Source organism: Sorex fumeus, unplaced genomic scaffold, assembly GCF_029834395.1.
Source record: "Sorex fumeus unplaced genomic scaffold, SorFum_2.1 ptg000074l, whole genome shotgun sequence".
In the NCBI taxonomy this organism is placed as follows: domain Eukaryota; kingdom Metazoa; phylum Chordata; class Mammalia; order Eulipotyphla; family Soricidae; genus Sorex; species Sorex fumeus.
In genome coordinates this window covers 262,968-282,500 of record NW_026606131.1, presented here as the reverse complement: position 1 = coordinate 282,500, position 19,533 = coordinate 262,968, and positions in this window count along the sequence as shown.

Genomic DNA, 19,533 nt, shown 5'->3' with positions numbered 1-19,533 from the left:
TGTGTCACCAACCTCGCCGGCGCCCACTGGGGAGGCCTGAACTTTATTTCTGGTTTTGGGCTTCCTTTGGGGGCCACACCCGTGGATGCCCAAAGCTTCCTCCGGGCTCAGCCCTTAGGACTCACTCCTGGCCCTGCCCGGGATGCCGAGGATCGAACCCGGGTCACGAGAGGCGCGACGCCCACCCACCAGGCTGGACCACCTCCACGGTCCCCCGGCCCATCTCGGCTCCGCACTCACAACTACCAAAGGCAATCCCGCGCCCCAGCCTGGTTGGAGACCCCCAAGGTAGGCAGACACCTTGGAGGCAGCCTCGGACGCTGCTCCTTAAACAGTGCTCCCCACGGCCTCCTGGGGGTCCAGCTCTCCCGGGGTGCCTTCTGCCCTGCTCAAGGCTGCTGCAGGGGACACTCCTCCTCCCCCCCCCCAGCATGCCCTCTCCCCTTCTTTCACTCCCTCTCTCTCCCTTTCTCTCTTCCCCTCTGTCCTCTTTGGGCATTTTGAGCATTATGGTTTCGCAAAAACTCTCAGGGCTGGGACGAACAGAGCCGTTACTGGCGCCCACTCCCGTAAATCGATGAACAACGGGATGATGGTGCTAATAGCGATGGTTTGCACGAGAGGGTATGACGTTATGGTGTGAGTCCCTTAACCACCTTTCAGCGCTCAGCCCTTGTCCAGATTTCCGACTGTCGCAGTCCTGGAGGGGTCCCTTCTCTTCCCTGCCTCCCCTGTTTCTCTGACCCCCTCCTCCCCCGACACACACACACACACACACACACACACACACACACACACTGTGGAAACCATCCAGCCTTGGGAAAGTTTTGTTTTGTGGTCACCGTCAGCGGGGCTCTGGGCTGACTCCAGGGGTCACCCCTGGTGGGCTGGGGAGTCAGGGGGGCGACCTTAGGGGGTGTGCAGGGTACAGTGAGCGTCCTGCTCTGGCCCCACAAGGTGGGTTGGCGTGAGTTTCTTTCTCGAAAGGCAGAGGTGGGCACCGCGGAGTGTGGGTGAGAGTGGTCCTGCCTGGGGGTCTCCCCGCCTTCTCCTGGGAGAGCCAGGACATGGGATGAGACAGGGCATCATGTGTGTGTGTGTGTGTGTGTGTGTGTGTGTGTGTTGTGTGTGCGTTTGGGCATGCCCACTGGTGCTCAGTGCTTGCTCTTGCTCTACTGAGCCATCGCTCTTTTTATTTATTTTTTTTTTGCTTTTTGCTTTTGGGGTCCCACCCGGCGATGCTCAGGGCTGACTCCTGGCTCATGCACTCAGGAATCACTCCTGGCGGTGCTCGGGGGGACCCTATGGGATGCTGGGAATCGAACCCAGGTCAGCCGCATACAAGGCAGACGCTCTCCCCGCTGTGCTATCGCTCCAGCCCCTCAGCCATCGCTCTTGGTGGTGTGGCCCCATCCGGTGGTGGGGATTGAACCAGGGTCAGCCATATGCAAGGCATCCCTTAACTCCAAAGAGTGTGGGTCGGTTCTGAGCACCCTGGGGGGATCTAGTCTGTGCTCTCTGTTTTTTGGTTTTGTTTTTTGCTTTTTGGGTCACACCCAGCGATGCACAGGGGTTCCTCCTGGTTCATGCACTCAGGAATTACTCCTGGCCTTGCTCGGGGAATGCTGGGAATCGAACCTAGGTTGGGCTGCATGCAAGGCAAACGCCTTACCCGCTGTGCTATCGCTCCAGCCCCTAGTCTGTGCTCTCTGAAAGCGCCCCCAAGCCTCCCCCCCCCACCCCCCGTGGGCTAGCTCCCGCCCTGCCCAGAGCTTCTGCACCATCTGGTGAGAACTCTGGCCCTCAGAGCGAGGCACCTGCCTTCCAGTATCTGCGCCACAGTGGAGGTTCGAATCCTGGCCCCGCAGAGGGTCCCCCACCCCGAGCCTCACCTGACTGGGCCCTGGGAGCACAGCCTGGTGCTCAGGGAGCACCATGCTGGGCCTGAGACTTCCAGTCACACTACCCCGTTCGTGATGGTAGAAGGGCATTGGTGTTGGGGGGACGGAGGACGCAAAGGAATGAAGGGGTGAGGGGTGGAAGCCGTGAAGGGGTGAGTGGTAGATGCCATGAGGGGTGAGGGGTGGATGCAATGAAGGGGTGAGGGGTGGACGCCCTGTGTTGCGGCAATGCCGAATTCCAGAGCTCAGGAAGTTGCGCAGCTGGTGGGAGTGACGGGCGCCAGCCTGGAAGGACCCTTGGGTGCTCAGCCCTCGGTGGTAGGGCCAGGCCAGCATCACGGCGCCGTCTCTGGGCCTGGAGGATGATGTATCCGTCCCCCTCCAGGATGCAGCCAGGTCTGGGGCTTCCCATGACAGTGGCAGGGGTGGGCGTTGGCTGGGAGCCCCCCCAACACCCCATCGAGGTGTCCCGGCATGACACAGGTGAGTCCTGGCACCGCCGGGGTGAGCTGCTTGCGCGCTTGCTCCTTTGTGCCAGCTGCAGAGTTGCTGATTATTCTGGAATAACGAACAGGCCGGACACATTCGCATCCGGAGCGCAGAACAATACACGTTATGGACACCCGCTGTCTGGCGAAAGTGCTCCGAGCAGGGTGTGCTGTGCCCATCAGCAGAGAAGCCCGGGTCTGCTGCTTGTCTGGGGGTATTGGGGGACACTGAGAGAGATGGGCGGGGGGAAGAAGAGCCTCCTTGAGCGGGGAGGGCGTTGGCCTTGCACGCAGCTGACCCGGGTTCGATCCCCAGCATCCCCTAGGGTCCCCCGAGCATCGCCAGGAGCGATTCCTGAGTGCAGAGCCCGGAGTCAGCCCTGAGCATCGCCAGATGAGACCCAAAAAGGAAAAAAAAAGAAAAAAAAAGAGCCTCCCTGCTCCCCCCACCCCCCCCCCCGCCTCCGTCTCCCTCATTTCCCTCCTTTCCCTTCTTGCCAGATTCACGGAAACGATTTGTCTTCTAGCGTGATTGCGGCTTGCGAATTCTCGGTCCCGCGCTAATCCTTTAAATTATCCACATAATAAAAGATGTATCCGCTGGTTTCAGGTCATAATTCCATCTTGGCGGGGAGGCGGGGAGGGGCCAGCGGCAGGAGCGTCCCTGCCTCTCCGCTCACATCTGTTGTTCCCCGCCGCTCCCCGCCCCGAGTCTTCGGGGCGACCCTGCGGTGTTCTCGGTCCATGAGCCAGTGTCCCCCGTCCCCTGTGCTGGGGAGCGTGGGGTGCAGGACCGGGGGGATGAGCCCCAGCACCTCCACGCGCAGTGCCTGCTGGGAGGTGCCCCCCGAATGTGCCGTCGTGGGAGAACCCCATCCAGGGGCATGAGGGGGCCCCAGGGATTGTACAGACAGTAGCAAAGGGGAGGGAAGGGGCCCCCGTGTACATATACATTCACATGTGTACATGCACGGGCACACATGGGCACATACATACACACACATGTGCACACATGTACATATGTATGTACACACATGTACACGTACATATACACGCATGCACACATACATGTGTGCACATGTGTACGCATGTGTACATATATGTGCACACACGTACACATATATACATACACGCATGCACACATGCATGTGTGTGCATGTGTACACACATGTACACACATATGCACACACGTACACATACACGTGCACACACACGCACGCATGCACACATACGCGTGTGCACACATGCACGTGTGCACCTGTGTACGCACACGTATGCACATATACACATATGCACGCATGCACACATACACAGTGCACATGTATACACACGTGTACATATATATGCACACACAGGTGCACATGCATGTGCACACACGTACACATACACACAGGTGCACATGCATGTGCACACACGTACATATGTATGCACACGCATGTACACATACACATGTGTACACACATGCACACACACGTGCACATGTGTGTGCACGTGTACATATATGCACAAACGTACACATATATACATGCACACATGCACACACGCACACACATACACACGCACACATGTGTAAACACGTGTGCATATGTATGCACACGTGTATACATATATACATACACATGTGCGCACACATGCACACATACACGTGTGCACATGTGTACACATGTACACATAGATGCACACATACGCATCTATACACGTGCACACACATGCACGCACGCACACATGCACACTTACACGTGTGCACATGTGTACACATGTGCATATGCGCGCACATGTACACATGCATACACGTGCATGTATGCACACACTCCTGCACACGTGTACGTATACACCACACACGCGTGTACACACACGGATATATACATGTGTGTACACACATGTCACGCTCTGTGGGAAGGGTTTGGCAAATGCTCTGCCCGCGCTGGCTCCACTCCGAGTCGCCTCCAGTGCTCCCCTCCGCCCCCCCGCGTTGTCTGTCTGTCTGTCCTGAGAGAGGCGCTCCTGACCCTCACCCCGTTTTCACCAGGGGGAGGAGAAGGTTCCTCCCAGCCTGGACGTTGGCCCTGGAGGGGCTTGTGGTCAGGGCTGGCCCCTCCTCCGCTCTGGGTCTGCTCCCGCCCCGAGTCGCCCTCCTCCCGCACCCCAGGACAGTGTCGCTCCTTGCCCAGCTGTCCACACCGCCTGCATGCCCCTTGGCGAGGCCCCTCCCTCCCAGCACGCAGTTGCAGCTTTTTCGCCCCAGTGACAGGGACGTCCCAGCCAGCCTCGGCCCCGCAGCCACCTGCTGCCTCTGGACCCCACACCTGGCCCCCTGGTCGCCCTCACCCAAGCGCCGGGCCTGAGTCGGGGCAGACCGGACTGGCCCTTCTTCCGGGCCCTTCTAGAGGTCGAACTGCTGACTGCAGCTGTTTCTGCTCAGGGCTGACTCCTGAATCTGTGCTCAGAGATGACTCCTGGCTCTGTGCTCAGGGCTGACTCCTGGCTCTGTGCTCAGGGCTGACTCCTGGGTTTATGCTCAGGGATGACTCTAAGCTCTGTACTCAGGGCTCACTCCCGGGTCTGTGCTCTGGGCTGACTCCTGGCTCTGGGCTCAGGGATGACTCCTGGGTTTGTGCTCAGGGCTGACTCCTGGCTCTGTGCTCAGGGCTGACTCCTGGGTTTGTGCTCAGGGATGACTCTAAGCTCTGTACTCAGGGCTCACTCCCGGGTCTGTGCTCTGGGCTGACTCCCGGCTCTGTGCTCAGGGCTGACTCCAGGCTCTGTGCTCAGGGATGACTCCAGGCTCTGTGCTCAGGGCTGACTCCAGGCTCTGTGCTCAGGGCTCACTCCCGGGTCTGTGCTCTGGGCTGACTCCCGGCTCTGTGCTCAGGGATGACTCCTGGCTCTGTGCTCAGGGCTCAGTCCTGGCTCTGTGCTCCCTCCCTCCGTCGCTGTGTTGCTTTTTCTCTTCTAGTCTCAGGGTGCCGCGGTTATATCCGTCGTCCATCCATTCATAAGTCGGGATTCAGACCAGATTCTATTTATTTATTTATTTATTTTGCTTTTTTGAGGAACTGGAGTGATAGCACAGCGGGTAGGGTGTTTGCCTTGCACGCGACTAACCCGGGTTCGATTCTTCCGCCCCTCTCGGAGAGCCCGGCAAGCTACCGAAAGGATCCCGCCTGCACAGCAAAGCCTGGCAAGCTCCCCGTGGCGTCTTCGAGATGCCAAACACAGTCACAACAAGCCTCACCATGGAGACGTTACTGGCACCCGCTCGAGCAAATCGATGAACAACGGGAGGACAGTGCTACAGTGCTTTTTTTGGGGTCACACCCAGCAACACACAGGGCTTCCTCCTGGCTCATGCACTCAGGAATCACTCCTGGTGGTGCTCGGGGGACCCTATGGGATGCTGGGAATCGAACCCGGGTCAACCGCGTGCAAGGCCGACACCCTCCCCGCTGTGCTATCGCTCCAGCCACCAGACCGGATTCTAGATGAGAACCAACGCTCACTGATCGACCCACTGATCAATGGGCACACATGCACACACACAGACATGCACAACACACACATACACACACGTTCAGATGCACGCACGCACACACACACACACACACACGTACGCACGCACGTCCCCAACAGCTTCGTGGTAATGACCCTGAACTGCACCAGCAGCTGCAGCAGTAAAGGAGTGAGTGACCATCCATCTGCAGAGAGCCCTGGGGCGTCCCTGGGTGTCAACTAGACCATTGCGCTCTGCAGAGTTCTGTTTGCGTCCAGGTGACCCTCGAACTGCGGGGTTCCGGCTGTCCACCTTCCCAGCTGCCAGCCCCTCCTCAACCCACCCTCGTTTCCCCGAACAGAATGGCCAGGTGTCTGCGGTTGACCGGAAGCCCAGCGCATGTGTTGTGAGTAGCCGGAGTGTGTGTTTACAGAGAAGGCACGGTGGGCTGTGGGGAGTGTCAGGGGAGGGGCCCCACTTGCCTGGGGAGACTGAGGAAGAGGGAGGGAGGGAGGAGGTGGGAGAGGGAGAAGGAAGAGAAGAGGAGAGAATCCCTGGTTCCATCCCCGGCGTCCCATAGGATCCCCCAAGCACCGCCAGGAGTGATTCCTGAGTGCAGAGCCAGGAGTCAGCCCTGAGCATCGCTGGGTGGGACCCAAAAAGAAAAAAAAAAAGAATAGGGGCTGGAAATATAGCAAAGCAATGAGGGTGTTTGCCTGGCACGTGGCTGACCCAGGTTCGATTCCCAGCATCCCATAGGGTCCCTCGAGCACTGCCAGGAGTGATTCCGGAGTGCAGAGCCAGAAGTAACCCCTGAGCATCACTGGGTGTGACCCAGAAAGCAAAAAAATAACAGTAATAAAAAAAATATACGGGCTGGAGATAACAAAACAAGGAGGGCATTGGCCTTGCACACGGCCGACCCGGGTTCGATCCCCAGCATCCCATAGGGTCCCCCGAGCACTGCCAGGAGTGATCCCTGAGTGCAGAACCAGGAGGAACCCCTGAGCATCACCGGGTGTGACCCAAAAAGAAAAAGAAGAAAAAGGGAGGAGGAGGTGGAGGAAGGGGAGTAAAGATTGGAGGGGCAGGAGAGGAATTGAGAAAAATTGACCCGGAAGTAGAAGGCCACTGTCACCCCAAGTGGCCCCAAGGAGAGGAGGGTCAGTGGCGGGGACGACGGGTTCGCAGAGCCGTGGTGTCCGCTGAAGTCTCAGCTCTGGCCGCGCTCTGTGGTATTCTGCAAGGGACGCTTGCACCCATCAGAGGCCCCGTGTGTCCGAGCCCTCAGCCACGTGAGCTGGGGACACGCAGGAAGGCCACCAGGCAGGGCAGGATTTGGGAGCTGGCATTGCAGGGGGGAGGCGGGGTGGTCAGGGACCCTCTCCAGCCCCCTGCAGTGCCTCACGATTCCCTGTTTCTAGAAGGAGTCTGGGAGGGGCGAAGTGTGTGGGTCTGCGGTTCACTTGGATGGTGGCATCTGCCAGTCACTGAGCACTGGATTATCCCATAATTAAATCGCAGGAAGACAAAATCCTCTTGGCTTAAAGGGAAAAAAAAATGAAACTGAGGGGAAAAACGTTCACAGAGGGTGGGCGGGTTTCACTGGTTATGTATGCTAGATATTATATATTATATTATCTTAAATATATTCTCTCTTATTTTTCTTTTTGGGTCCCACCTGGCGATGCTCAGGGCTGACTCCTGGCTCTGCACTCAGGAATCATTCCTGGAGGTGCTCGGGAGACCCTATGGGATGCCGGCGATCGAACCCGGGTTGATCTCATGCAAGGCAAGAGCCCTCCCTGCTGTGCTAGCGCTTGGCATATTCTTTTTTTTTTTCTTTTTTGGGTCACACCCAGTGATGCTCAGGGCTGACTCCTGGCTCTGCACTCAGGAATCACTCCTGGCGGTGCTCGGGGGACCCTATGGTATGCTGGGAATCGAGCCCGGGTTGGCCGCGTGCAAGGCAAACGCCTTCCTTGATGTATTATTGCTCCAGCCCTTGTATCACCTTTTAAACACCACGATACTTTGTATCACCCATTAAACACTATGATACTTTGTATCACCTTCAAAACACTATGACACTTTGTATCACTTTGTCTTTTTTTTTCCTTTTTGGGTCACACCCTGAGATGCACAAGGGCTACTCCTGGCACATGCACCCAGGAATCACTCCTGGCGGTGCTGGGGGGACCCTATGGGATGCTGGGAATCGAACCCAGGTTGGCCGCATGCAAGGCAAACGCCCTCCCCACTGTGCTATCGCTCTGGCCCTATTCTCATATTCTTATGTTAGAATCTTTGGTTGTCATTTCGCTTCGGAACACACCCGGGGGTGCTCAAGGGCCCCCTGCCGGTGTGGGGATTCGAACAGAGTTGCGACCATGGCTGTGGTCGCCTGAAACGTGCTGTGCGCTCTCTCGGGCTGGGTTCGAACCCATAACGTGAAATTGCTGGGCTTCACGTTGTGTATTTGAAGAAGGCCCCGTCTGGGGAACCCTAGGGTAAGTAAGCGTGTGAGAACGTGTGATTGTGTGCGTGAACGTGTCTGAGTGTGAGTGTGTATATGGCGTTGAGTGTGTGTGAGTGTTTGAGTGTGTGTGAACGAAACGTGCGGGTGTTTCCTACCAATGACCGGCGTGTGAATTAGTGTGTCAGGACATGACTGTGTGAGTGACTCTGTGTGTGTGTGTGGATTAGTGTCTAAAGGGTGCGTGGTGAGTGTGTGAAGATTTATGAGTGTGTCAGGATGGACACATGAGTGTGAGAGTAAGGATGTGAGTGATTTTGTGAGTGTGTGAGGATATCTGTATGAGTGTGAGGATGTGTGAGTGATTTGTGAGTGTGTGTGTGTGTGTGTGTGTGTGTGTGTGTGTGTGTGTGTGTGTGAGATCCCAAGCCTGTCAGCCTCGTATCCTTCCATCCATGAGCCTTTCAACCCCTGGACAGCCCATCCAGCCTGGGTGGGTTTTTTTGTTTTGTTTTTTTTTGCTTTTTGGGTCTCACCCGGTGATGCTCAGGGATTCCTCCTGGCTCTGCACTCAGGAATCCCTCCTGGTGGTGCTCGGGAGACCCTACGGGATGCCAGGGATCGAACCCGGGTCGGCCACGTGCCAGGCCAACACCCTCCCTGCTGTGCTATCGCTCCAGCCCCAAAGTCTGGCTGTCTTTAGCCCAGCATCGAGGCTGGGCAGAGAGGGGTTCAAGGGGTTACATGCGACCCTCGGACCTAGCAGGACCAGCAAGAGTTTCCCGGAAGTGCGGGGCTTGGGGAGGTGGCTGGGCCTCAGGTTTTGGTGGGAAATGGCAGGGATTTGGGGATCTGTGAGTCATTAGTGGCCTTGAGAACTGGAGCTGTCCTTGCCTTGAGGGCTGCCCGGAGCCGCATGAGCTGGGGATTGAGACTCAGCCGGAAAACTGCAGAACTGCACAATTGTAGGAGTCTCTCCTTCTCGCTCTGATTAGAGCCCATACCCCCCCCCCCAACACACACACACACCCGTGTTCCCCGCAGCATCCTCCCATGGGAACTGGGGCACAGAGGTCTGCTAGTCCCAGGGAGGACACTTTGCCCTCACCTCAGCCATGGACACTGGGAAGTGCGGGACAGGCGGGATCCCGTGACTGTTTTCTTATAATTTTATTTTATTTTTAGTTTTTTATTGCTTTTGGGTCCCATCCAGCAATGCTCAGGGCTTACTCCTGGCTCTGCACTCAGGGATCACTCCTGGCGGGGCTTGGGGGACCCTATGGGATGCTGGAAATCGAACCCGGGTCGGCTGCGTGCCAGGCAAATGCCCTCCCTGCTGTGCTATCGCTCCAGCCCCTCTATCTTCCTTCCTTCCTTCCTTCCTTCCTTCCTTCCTTCCTTCCTTCCTTCCTTTCTCTCTGTCTCTTTCTTTTCTTTCTTTTGGGTCCCACCCAGTGACGCTCAGGGCTGACTCCTGGCTCTGCACTCAGGATTACTCCTGGCAGTGCTCGGGGGGGGGTCCCTATGAGATGCCGGGGATCGAACCCGGGTCGGCCACATGCCAGGTCAATGCCCTCCCCGCTGTGCTATCACTCCAGTCCTCATCCCGTGACTCTGGATGGAAGGAAGTGGAGTTTGACCACAGACTCCCACCCCTGGCCCCCCACCCCCCAGGCCCTGCAGCATCCCAGCGTTGCTGGAGGTCAGGGCTGACCCCGGGGAACACCTTGCATTGATTTTATTTATTTAATTTTTGGTTTTTTGGTCACACCCGGTGATGCACAGGGACTACTCCTGACTCATGCACTCAGGAATGACTCCTGGAGGTGCTCGGGGGACCCTATGGGATGCTGGGAATCGAACCCGGGTCGCCCGTGTGCCAGGCAAACGCCCTCCCCGCTGTGCTATCACTCCAACCCCGACCTGTTGCATTGAGATCTGGGGGGGTCCAAGGGAAGATGGGAAGGACAGAGAGACAACCCCCCAGAGAGCGGCCCCTTCTGCTCTGAGCCGTGGGGCTGAGCCTCACGGGACCACCCAAACTCAGGTGCGGGCCTGCCACCCAGCCCCTGGCCCATGGCCGGACACACCGCATGACCGAGGCAAGTTGGCCCCAGGCTGAAGTTTTTGTTTGTTGTTTTTTCTTTTGGGGTCCCACCCAGGGATACACAGGGGTTCCTCCTGGCTCTGCACTCAGGAGTTACTCCTGGCGGTGCTCGGGGGACCCTATGGGATGCTGGGAATCGAACCCAGGTCGGCGGCGTGCAAGGCAAACGCCCTCCCCGCTGTGCTGTCTGAAGTTTCTGAAGGGACCAGAAGTGGATTCAGATTCCGCCATCTGGTCGGGGGTCCAGGCCTCACTGCGCCCCCGGAGGGCTTCGTTTTCTGGAGGGAAGGGATTGCCGGGCTCTAGGAAGTCTCCTGGAGATGGGGGTGCGATGGCTGGGACTGGAAGTGGGGGTTTTGGGAGACCCCAGGGCAGCCCAGGCCCGACTGTGTGTGTGTGTGTGTGTGTGTGTGCCCAGGGGCAGTCAACCCAGAGTCTCACACATTGCAGAGCTGGGACTGTCCTCCAAGGGCCACCTCCCTGTGGCGAGTCTCTCTCTCTGTCTCTCTCTCTCTCTCACACACACACACACACACACTTTCACACACACACTCTTTCTCCTCTCTATCACACATACACACTCTCACACACACTTTCTCCTCTCACACTTACACATACATTCTTTCTTTCTCTCTCACACAAACTTACACATTCTTTCACACACACTTTCTCCTCTCTCTCACACATACACTCACACACTAAACATTCTCTTTATCACACACTATCTCCTCTCACATACACACTCACACGCTTTCTCTTTCACACACAGACTTTCTCTTTCTCCTCTCTCTCACACAAATACACACACTCTTACTCTCTTTCTCCTCTCTCATAGACATACACACACTTTCTCTCACACACACACTTTCTCCTTCTCTCTCTCTCACACTCCTTCTTTTTCTCTTTCCTCTCTCACATACACATATACACACTCTCACACTTTCTCTTTCACACACACTTTCTCCTGTCTCTCACACATACACACTCTCACACACTTTCTCTTTCTCTCACACACACTCTTCCTCTTTCTTCTCTCAGACATACATACACCTTCTTACTCTCTCTTCTCTCCTCACACATTCACACACACTTTCTCACACACACTCTTTCTCTTTCTCCTCTCTCACACAAACACACACACACTCTTACTCTCTCTTTCTCCTCTCTCATAGATATACACACACTTTCTTTCACATACACACTTTCTCCTTCTTTCTTTCTCACACCACTCTTTCTCCTCTCTCACACACATACACACACTTTCTCTTACACATATATTCTTTCTCTTTCACCTCTCTCACACACACACACACTCCTCTCTCTCACATACACACACACTCTCTCACACACACTTTCTCTTTCTCACACACACTTTCTCTTTATCCTCTCTCACACACATTCTCTTTATCACACACACTTTTCTCCTCTCTCTCACACACTTTCTCTTTCTTCTCTCTCACACATACACACACTCACACACACTTTCTGTTTCTCACACACACACTTTCTCCTCTCTCACACTTACACACACTCTTTCTCCCTCTCTCACACACATACGCACACCCTTTCTCTCTCTCACACACTTCCTCTTTCTCCTCTCTCTCACAGATACACAAACTCTTACTCTCTTTCTCCTCTCTCTCCCACATACACACACACACTCTTACACACTTTCTTTTTGTCACACACACACTTTTCCTCTTGTCTCTCGCTTGCACACACACCACACTCTTTCTCTTTCTCCTCTCTCTTCTCACACATACACACTTTCTCTCTCACACACACTCTTTCTCCTCTCTCTCACACACTCTTACTCTCTCTTTCTCCTCTCTCTCATATACATACAGTCTCTCTTACTCTCTCTCTTACTCTCTCTCTCTCTCACACACACATACTCACTCTTTCTCTTTCACTCTGTCGTCCCCAACTCCCCCTTAGGGACCTCATGGTGCTGGGCCTGCTGCCTGGATCCAGCCCTTAGCACCATCTCTTGGCCCCAGAGCAGCGATCCCCAACCCCATGAAACTTCGCTGTGTGTAATAATGCCTGGGTCTGGGGGAGGAAGAGACACCCCGAAACGTTCAGGTTGGCCCCTTCCAACAAAAGAGAAAAACACTCGACCAGGCCTTCCCTCAGATGCCTTCCTGTGGGTCTGTGGCCCCTTTTGTGCTCAGGGCTAGGCGGGTTTTCCAGACTCGACCGACCCTTCACCACGGCTGTCACGGCCTGGATGAGTGAAAATCGAGGGTCCCACTGCGAATTGGGATTTTCAGGTTTTGGTTCCTTGCTTGGGGGCCGCGGACCGCCGTGCTCAGGCTGGCTCCTGGCGCTGTGCTTCGAGATCCCTCCAGAGGGTCTCGGGGGCTCTGAGGGGCGCCGCGATCGAACCCAGGTTAGCCCCGTGCAAGGCAGACCCTGAGTCGGGATTTTCGTTGGCAACGGACATGAGGTTTGTGGACGCAACACCCCAACGATGGTGCTGGGGGCAGCCCTGACATCCGGGCCCTGGCAAGGGGGACCCTGGCACGGCCGGTGCTGAACACGCTCAGGAGTCTGGGCCGGAGTCATACAGGTGCTTCCCCCGCATGCGCGGCCGACCTGGGTTCGAGCCCCCGCACCCCATATGGTCCCCTAAGCACTGCCGGGTGTGGCCCCACCACAGAACGTTCAGGATGCAAGTTGGGGTCTGGACCGACCTCCTTCCCGTCCTGGGGCAAAGAGATGGAAGGAAAAGGGGGGAGGGGGGAGGAGAGAGAGAGTGCGCGTGTGCAGGTGTGTGCGTGTGGGTTGTGGGGGGTTGTGTATTCATGTGTATACATGTACACGCACGTGCGTGTGTGTGCATTGCAGGGGGGATGTGTGTGTGCGTGTGTATGTGGTGAGTGTTTATGTATCTGTGTGTCCAAGCGTGTGTGTGTGTGCATGTGTGTAGGAGGGTTGTGAGGGAATGTGTGTGTACGTATGTGTGTGATTTGGGGGGGAGATGTGTGTGCATGTGTGTGTGTGCGTGTGTGTGTGCATGTGTGTGGGTTGCGGGGGGATGTGTGTGTGGTTTTGGGAGGATGTGTGCATGGGTGTGCACATGCGTGTGTGTGGGAGTTTAGGGGGATGTGTGTGTGTTTGTGTGTGCATGTGTGTGCGTTTGTGTGTGCATGTGTGTGTGTATGAGTGTGCATGCCTGTGTGGGGGGAATTGTAGGGGGTGGATGTGTGTGCATGCATGTGGGTTTGGGGGGATGTGTGTGCGTGTGTGTGTGCACGTGTGTGCACGTGTGCATTGTGTGTGCATGTGTGTGCTTGTGTGTGTGTGCATGTGTGTGAGTTGTGGGGGGATGTGTGTGTGGTTTTTGGAGGATGAGTGCGTGTGTGCGCGCGCATGTGTGTGGGAGTTTAGGGGGGGACGTGTGTGCATGTGTGTGGGGGTTTGGGAGGATATGTGTGTGCGTGTGTGTGCGTTTGTATGTGCATGTGTGTGTATGAGTGTGCATGCCTGTGTGGGGGGAATTGTAGGGGGTGGATGTGTGTGCATGCATGTGGGTTTGGGGGGATGTGTGTGCGTGTGCGTGTGTGTGTGCACGTGTGTGCACGTGTGCATTGTGTGTGCATGTGTGTGCTTGTGTGTGTGTGCATGTGTGTGAGTTGTGGGGGGATGTGTGTGTGGTTTTTGGAGGATGAGTGCGTGTGTGCGCGCGCATGTGTGTGGGAGTTTAGGGGGGGACGTGTGTGCATGTGTGTGGGGGTTTGGGAGGATATGTGTGTGCGTGTGTGTGCGTTTGTATGTGCATGTGTGTGTATGAGTGTGCATGCCTATGTGGGGGAGAATTGTAGGAGGTGGACGTGTGTGCATGTGTGTGGGTTTGGGGGGATGTGTGTGCGTGTGCATGTGTGTGTTTGGTGTGCTTGTGTGTGCGTGTGTGTATGTGTATGCATGTGTGTGTGCTTGCGTGTGCATGTCTGTGTGTGCATGTGCACACCTGCGGGTGTGTGTGGTTTGGGGGTGGCATCCACCTTGCCTCAGGCTTCTCCCTCTCTGTGCTCCCTCCTGGGGATGCTGGGGGGGCGCCCGGTGTCAGTAATTGGTCCTGGGTCCCCCCAAGCCCCGCCTGCCCCCAGCCCTCGGAGCGACCTCTCTGGGCCCAGGAGTCCCCCCAGGCGTCCCTCGGCCGGGCCTGAGGGGCATCCGGAAATTGATAACAAGCCAAGAAGCACCAGCAATTCGCGGCACCCGGGGCTGGAGGCCTCAGTTCCGGGCCAGACGGAATTAAAAACGCTCCTACCGGTGGGGTGTACACGGGCAGGCGGTGGGTGGCTCTTCCCGGGCTGGAGAGAGGTGGGGGGTCTCGGCGAGGGGGGTCCCCACTTCCTGCTCCCACAGCATCTCCCCTCCCCCACGTCCGGACTCAGCAGGCGGAAACTGGTCACCTGAACCGACCACCCGCCACCCAGGTCCGGTGACAGATTCCCCCCAGGAAAGCCGCGGGTTCCTGGGTCCCCGCAGGGCTGGGCGCGGGGAGGCCACCGAGTTGGTGCCACCAGACGGGCTGGGCAGCCCCGGCCCTGTCCCCTCTGCCGCACCCCTGCCGGCCTTCGGGTCGCTGTTGTGGGCCTTTGGTGCTGCCCGTGTCGGCTGTTTTGCAGAACCGGACCCCCTCCCCCACCCCACCCCGGAGCGCGGAGAAGAGAATTCTGCAAGTGGGACTCGGGTTCTCGGAGTAGGGGTCCGGGGTAGACAGGACAGGGGCTCTTGACCCTCTGGTCAATGCGGAATCGCGTCTGAGTTTGTAGTTCGCGAAAGGGAAGAGAAATTGTACCCTGCTGGTCCGTCCTTCCTTCCCTTCCTCCTTCCCTCCCTCCCTCCCTCCCTCCCTCCAACCATCCCTCCCTCCCTCCCTCCAACCATCCCTCCCTCCCTCCCTCCAACCATCCCTCCCTCCCTCCCTCTCTCCTTCTTTCTTCCTCCTTCTCTCCTTCCCTCCTTCCTTCCTTCCTTCTCCTTCCTTCCTTCCTTCCTTCCTTCTCCTTCCTTCCTTCCTTCCTTCCCTCCCTCCCTTTCTCCTTCTCTCCTTCCCTCCTCCCTCCTTCCCTTCTTCCTCCCTCCCTCTCTCCTTCTTTCTTCCTCCTTCTCTCCTTCCCTCCTTCCTTCCTTTCTTCCCTCCTTCCTTCCTTCCTTCCTTCTCTCTCTCTCCTTCCTTCCTTCCTTCCTTCCTTCCTTCCTTCCTTCCTTCTTCCCCTTCCTTCCTTCCTTCCTTCCTTCCTTCTCCTTCCTTCCTTCCTTCCTTCCTTCCTTCTCCTTCCTTCCTTCCTTCCTTCCTTCTTCCCCTTCCTTCCTTCCTTCCTTCCTTCCTTCCTTCCTTCCTTCCTTCCTCCCTTCCTTCTCCTTCCTTCCTTCCTTCCTTCCTTCCTTCCTTCCTTCCTTCCTTCCCTCCCTTTCTCCTTCTCTCCTTCCCTCCTCCCTCCTTCCTCCTCCCTCCCTCCCTCCCTCCCTCCCTCCTTCCCTCCCTCTCTCCTTCTTTCTTCCTCATTCCCTCCTTCCCTCCTTCCTCCCTTTCTTCCCTCCTACCTTCCCTCCCGCCCTGCTTCTCTTCCTTCCCTCCTTCCTTTGTTCCCTCTCTCCCTCCCTTCCAGCCAAGACGCCTGGCGATGCTCAGGGCTGCCTCCTGGCTCTGCACTCAGGAGTCCCTCCTGGCGGGGCGCAGCGCGACTGTGTGAGATGCTGCAGATGGAGCCAGACCAGCCGCGTGCCAGGCAGACGCCCTCCCTGCTCTGGTCCCCAGGTCCTGCGGCTGAATTTCTTCCAGTTTATGACTGACAGTTCTCAGAGTTTGTCATCGATTGTTGGTGAAATTCGAGACATTTTTCTTGGGATTTCTGGGAGTTGGGGCTCTCAGTGGGTGCATTCGGTGGTCCTGGGGGGCCGCTTCTGTCTCTGTGACCCCCCACGCCAGTGCACAGGGAGCCCTGAGGTACTGGGGACCCAGGCAGGGACGGCTGTACCAGCCAGCACCGAAACCCTCCTAGCTGTTTCCCCAGCCCCTAATTTCTCAGCTAGCTAATGGGCTCTCTTCCTTATCACCCTTATTTCATTGCTTGTCGAGTCCTATTTAATCATTTCTTATTCATTCTGGGAGATAAGGCTTCATTTTTCTCTAAGAGCATATTAAAGACATGGTACTTAAAAAGCCTTGTCCCGTGGTCGCATAAAATTAATTTCATCTAAAATGTTCTCGTCCCGGGGCCGGAGCGATATCACAGCGGGTAGGGCGTTTGCCTTGCATGCAGCCAACATAGCCGACACGGGTTCGATTCCCAGCATCCCATAGGGTCCCCCGAGCACCGCCAGGAGTGACTCCTGAGTGCATGAGCCAGGAGTAACCCCTGAGCATCGCTGGGTGTGACCCCCAAAAATAAAATAAATAAAAATAAAATAAAATGTTCTCATCCCAAGAGCGATAGCACAGCGGGGAGGGCGTTTGCCTGGCACGCGGCCGACCCGGGTTCGATTCCTCCGTCCCTCTCGGAGAGTCTGGCAAGCGACTGAGAGTATCCTGCCCTCACAGCAGAGCCTGGCAAGCTCCCTGTGGTGTATTTGAGATGCCAATAACAGTCACAACAAGTCTCACCATGGAGACGTGACTGGTGCCCGCTCGAGCAAATCGATGAACAATGGGACGACAGTGACACAGTGTAGTGCTACCTGATGATACTCAGGGGTTGCTCCTGGCTCTGCACTCAGGAATCACCCCTGGCGGTGCTTGGGGGACCCTGTGGGATGCTGGGAATTTAACCCGGGTCGGCCGCGTGCAAGGCAAACGCCCTCCCCGCTGTGCTATCACTCCGGCCCCACCGTTTGTAAACATTTAATGAGCTCTGCCCCATGGCAGACCTGGAGGAACTGCTAGGAATTTGCTGTCGCAGATATTTTAGGGGGGCTTCGAGGGACAGTTATTAAGTTGCAATAGCATGGGTGTAAAACCAGAATATAGGCCATCGGGAGCTAGTAGAGATTCTAGAAATAGAGGCTGAAGGAAAAAACAAAATATCTTAAACCTACCTGTCAAGTGAGGCTGAAGGAATCACAAGTCGTGGTATGTTTTGTTAGGATTATAAAAGCCACGCAGAGAAAAAAATCCGGATTTGTAATTCATGCATCGGAAATCCTGTATCGGGGGGGGATTAGGGGCACAATACATAGGGAGAAAAAAAAAGGCAAGAGAAGATAAAAGAATAGAATCATCCTTCAACTGTAGAGAAGAGTTCATCTTTATTTGGCTTTACTTTTTTTTGGTAATAAGGATAATGGGTTCAGATTCACAGGGATTTGAGCCATCACAAAGAACAGCAGAATTCCCATCCAAAGGACGTGAATGGGAAACACGTGTCCCATAAAGAAGGGAAACAGAGGGCTGGAGCGATAGCACAGCGGGGAGAGCGTTTGCCTGGCACGCGGCCAAGCCGGGTTCGATTCCCAGCATCCCTTAGCGTCCCCTGAGCACCACCAGGAGTGATTCCTGAGTGCATGAGCCAGGAAGAACCCCTGTGCAGCGCCAGGTGTGACCCAAAAAGAAAAAAAAAGCGAAGGGGAGAAAAATTGAATTCAGAACTCACAAGCACCCTTTGTCTAAGGGACAAAGCCATAAGCAGAATGGGAACAAGGAGCAAGTGTCATAGTGGAATGAGCAGGGACAGAAGTTCACGTCGCACACGGTTGATCAGACAGGGCATAAAAGAAACAGGGAGTAACTGTCGGCCCCCACTTTGGATTGCTCTAGGAAACAATTCAAAATCATAAAACCCGGTGCTGACGCTGCTGTTGGCAAGTGGGCATTCTGGTTCATCGCTGAGGTTAATGTCAGGATTCTGGGAGATTGGACCAAGAACAGACTTTGGCTAGTCGAAAGGGAGCAAGAGCCTATGGATCCGAGTCTCCTTTCTAGAACAGGAATGGGAATGCTCCTGATGAGTGTGAAGATGGAAATACTCGTCATCTGGGGAGCGGCTGAGTAGCCAAAACTTCCTCAGGTCGAGGGCAGACCAGCAGGGCCCCCAGGGGAGTGTTTATCAGGGCCTTGGGGTGGTCTGGGGCTGGGCCAAGCGCAGATGCTGGCCTTGGCCATGAACCCAACCTGCTGGCAAAGGCAGATTCTCCCACTTGATTTGTGGTTTGGAGACATGTTTGTGATGCCTGGGGGTCCTCCTGGGGGCGCTGAGGATGGAACGGGGTGGGGGGGCCTCCGTGCGCAAACCCATGCTCAGGCTGTCAGACCTCTTTCTAGCCCCTTCCCCATGTTTTAGGGCTTGGGGAGAGGAAAGCCCCATGGAGTGTGTGTGTCTATGTGTGTGTGTACGTTTGTGTCTGTATCTGTGTGTATGTGTGTGTGTCTGTGTATGTCTCTGTGTGTGTCCGTGTGTATATCTGTGTGTGTCTGTCTCTGTATCTGTGTGTGTCTCTGTGTGTCTTGTGTCTCTGTGAGTGTCTATCATGTGTATCTGTGTGTCTGTGTGTGGGACTGTGTCTCTGTGTGTGTCTGTGTGTGTTTGTGTGTCTGTCTGCATAGATCTGTGTGTATATCTGTGCTGTGTGTCTGTGTGTATATCTGTGTGTATATTTGTGTGTGTGTCTGTGTCTGTGTGTGGCTCTGTGTGTCTGGGTGTGTGTCTGTGTCTCTGTGTGTCTGTGTGTGTGTCTGCGTGTCTATATATATATGTGTGCGTGTGTCTCTGTGTGTGTGTGTCTGTCTGTATCTCTGGGTGTCTGTGTGTGGCTCTGCATGTATGTGTGTGTGCGCACGTGTGTATGCGTGTGTGTGGCGTTAGAAAAACGACTTACAGTTCCGGTTCCCCGTCCTTCCATCCTTCCATAAAGGCAGTTGAATGGAGGCCACAAGTGCCGTGTGCTGGGGGAGAGGGTGCGGCCGCCTGGGTGGCCCCTGGGTCTGGTCTCGGCCCGTCCCTCCTCAAGGCAGTGGACGGGCCAGAGGGGCAGGCCAGGGACTCCTGGGCTTCCAGTCTGCTGTGCTCCAGGTTTCCATGGAAATCCTCCCTCCCTCCTCCCCCTCCCTCTCCCCTCCCCCA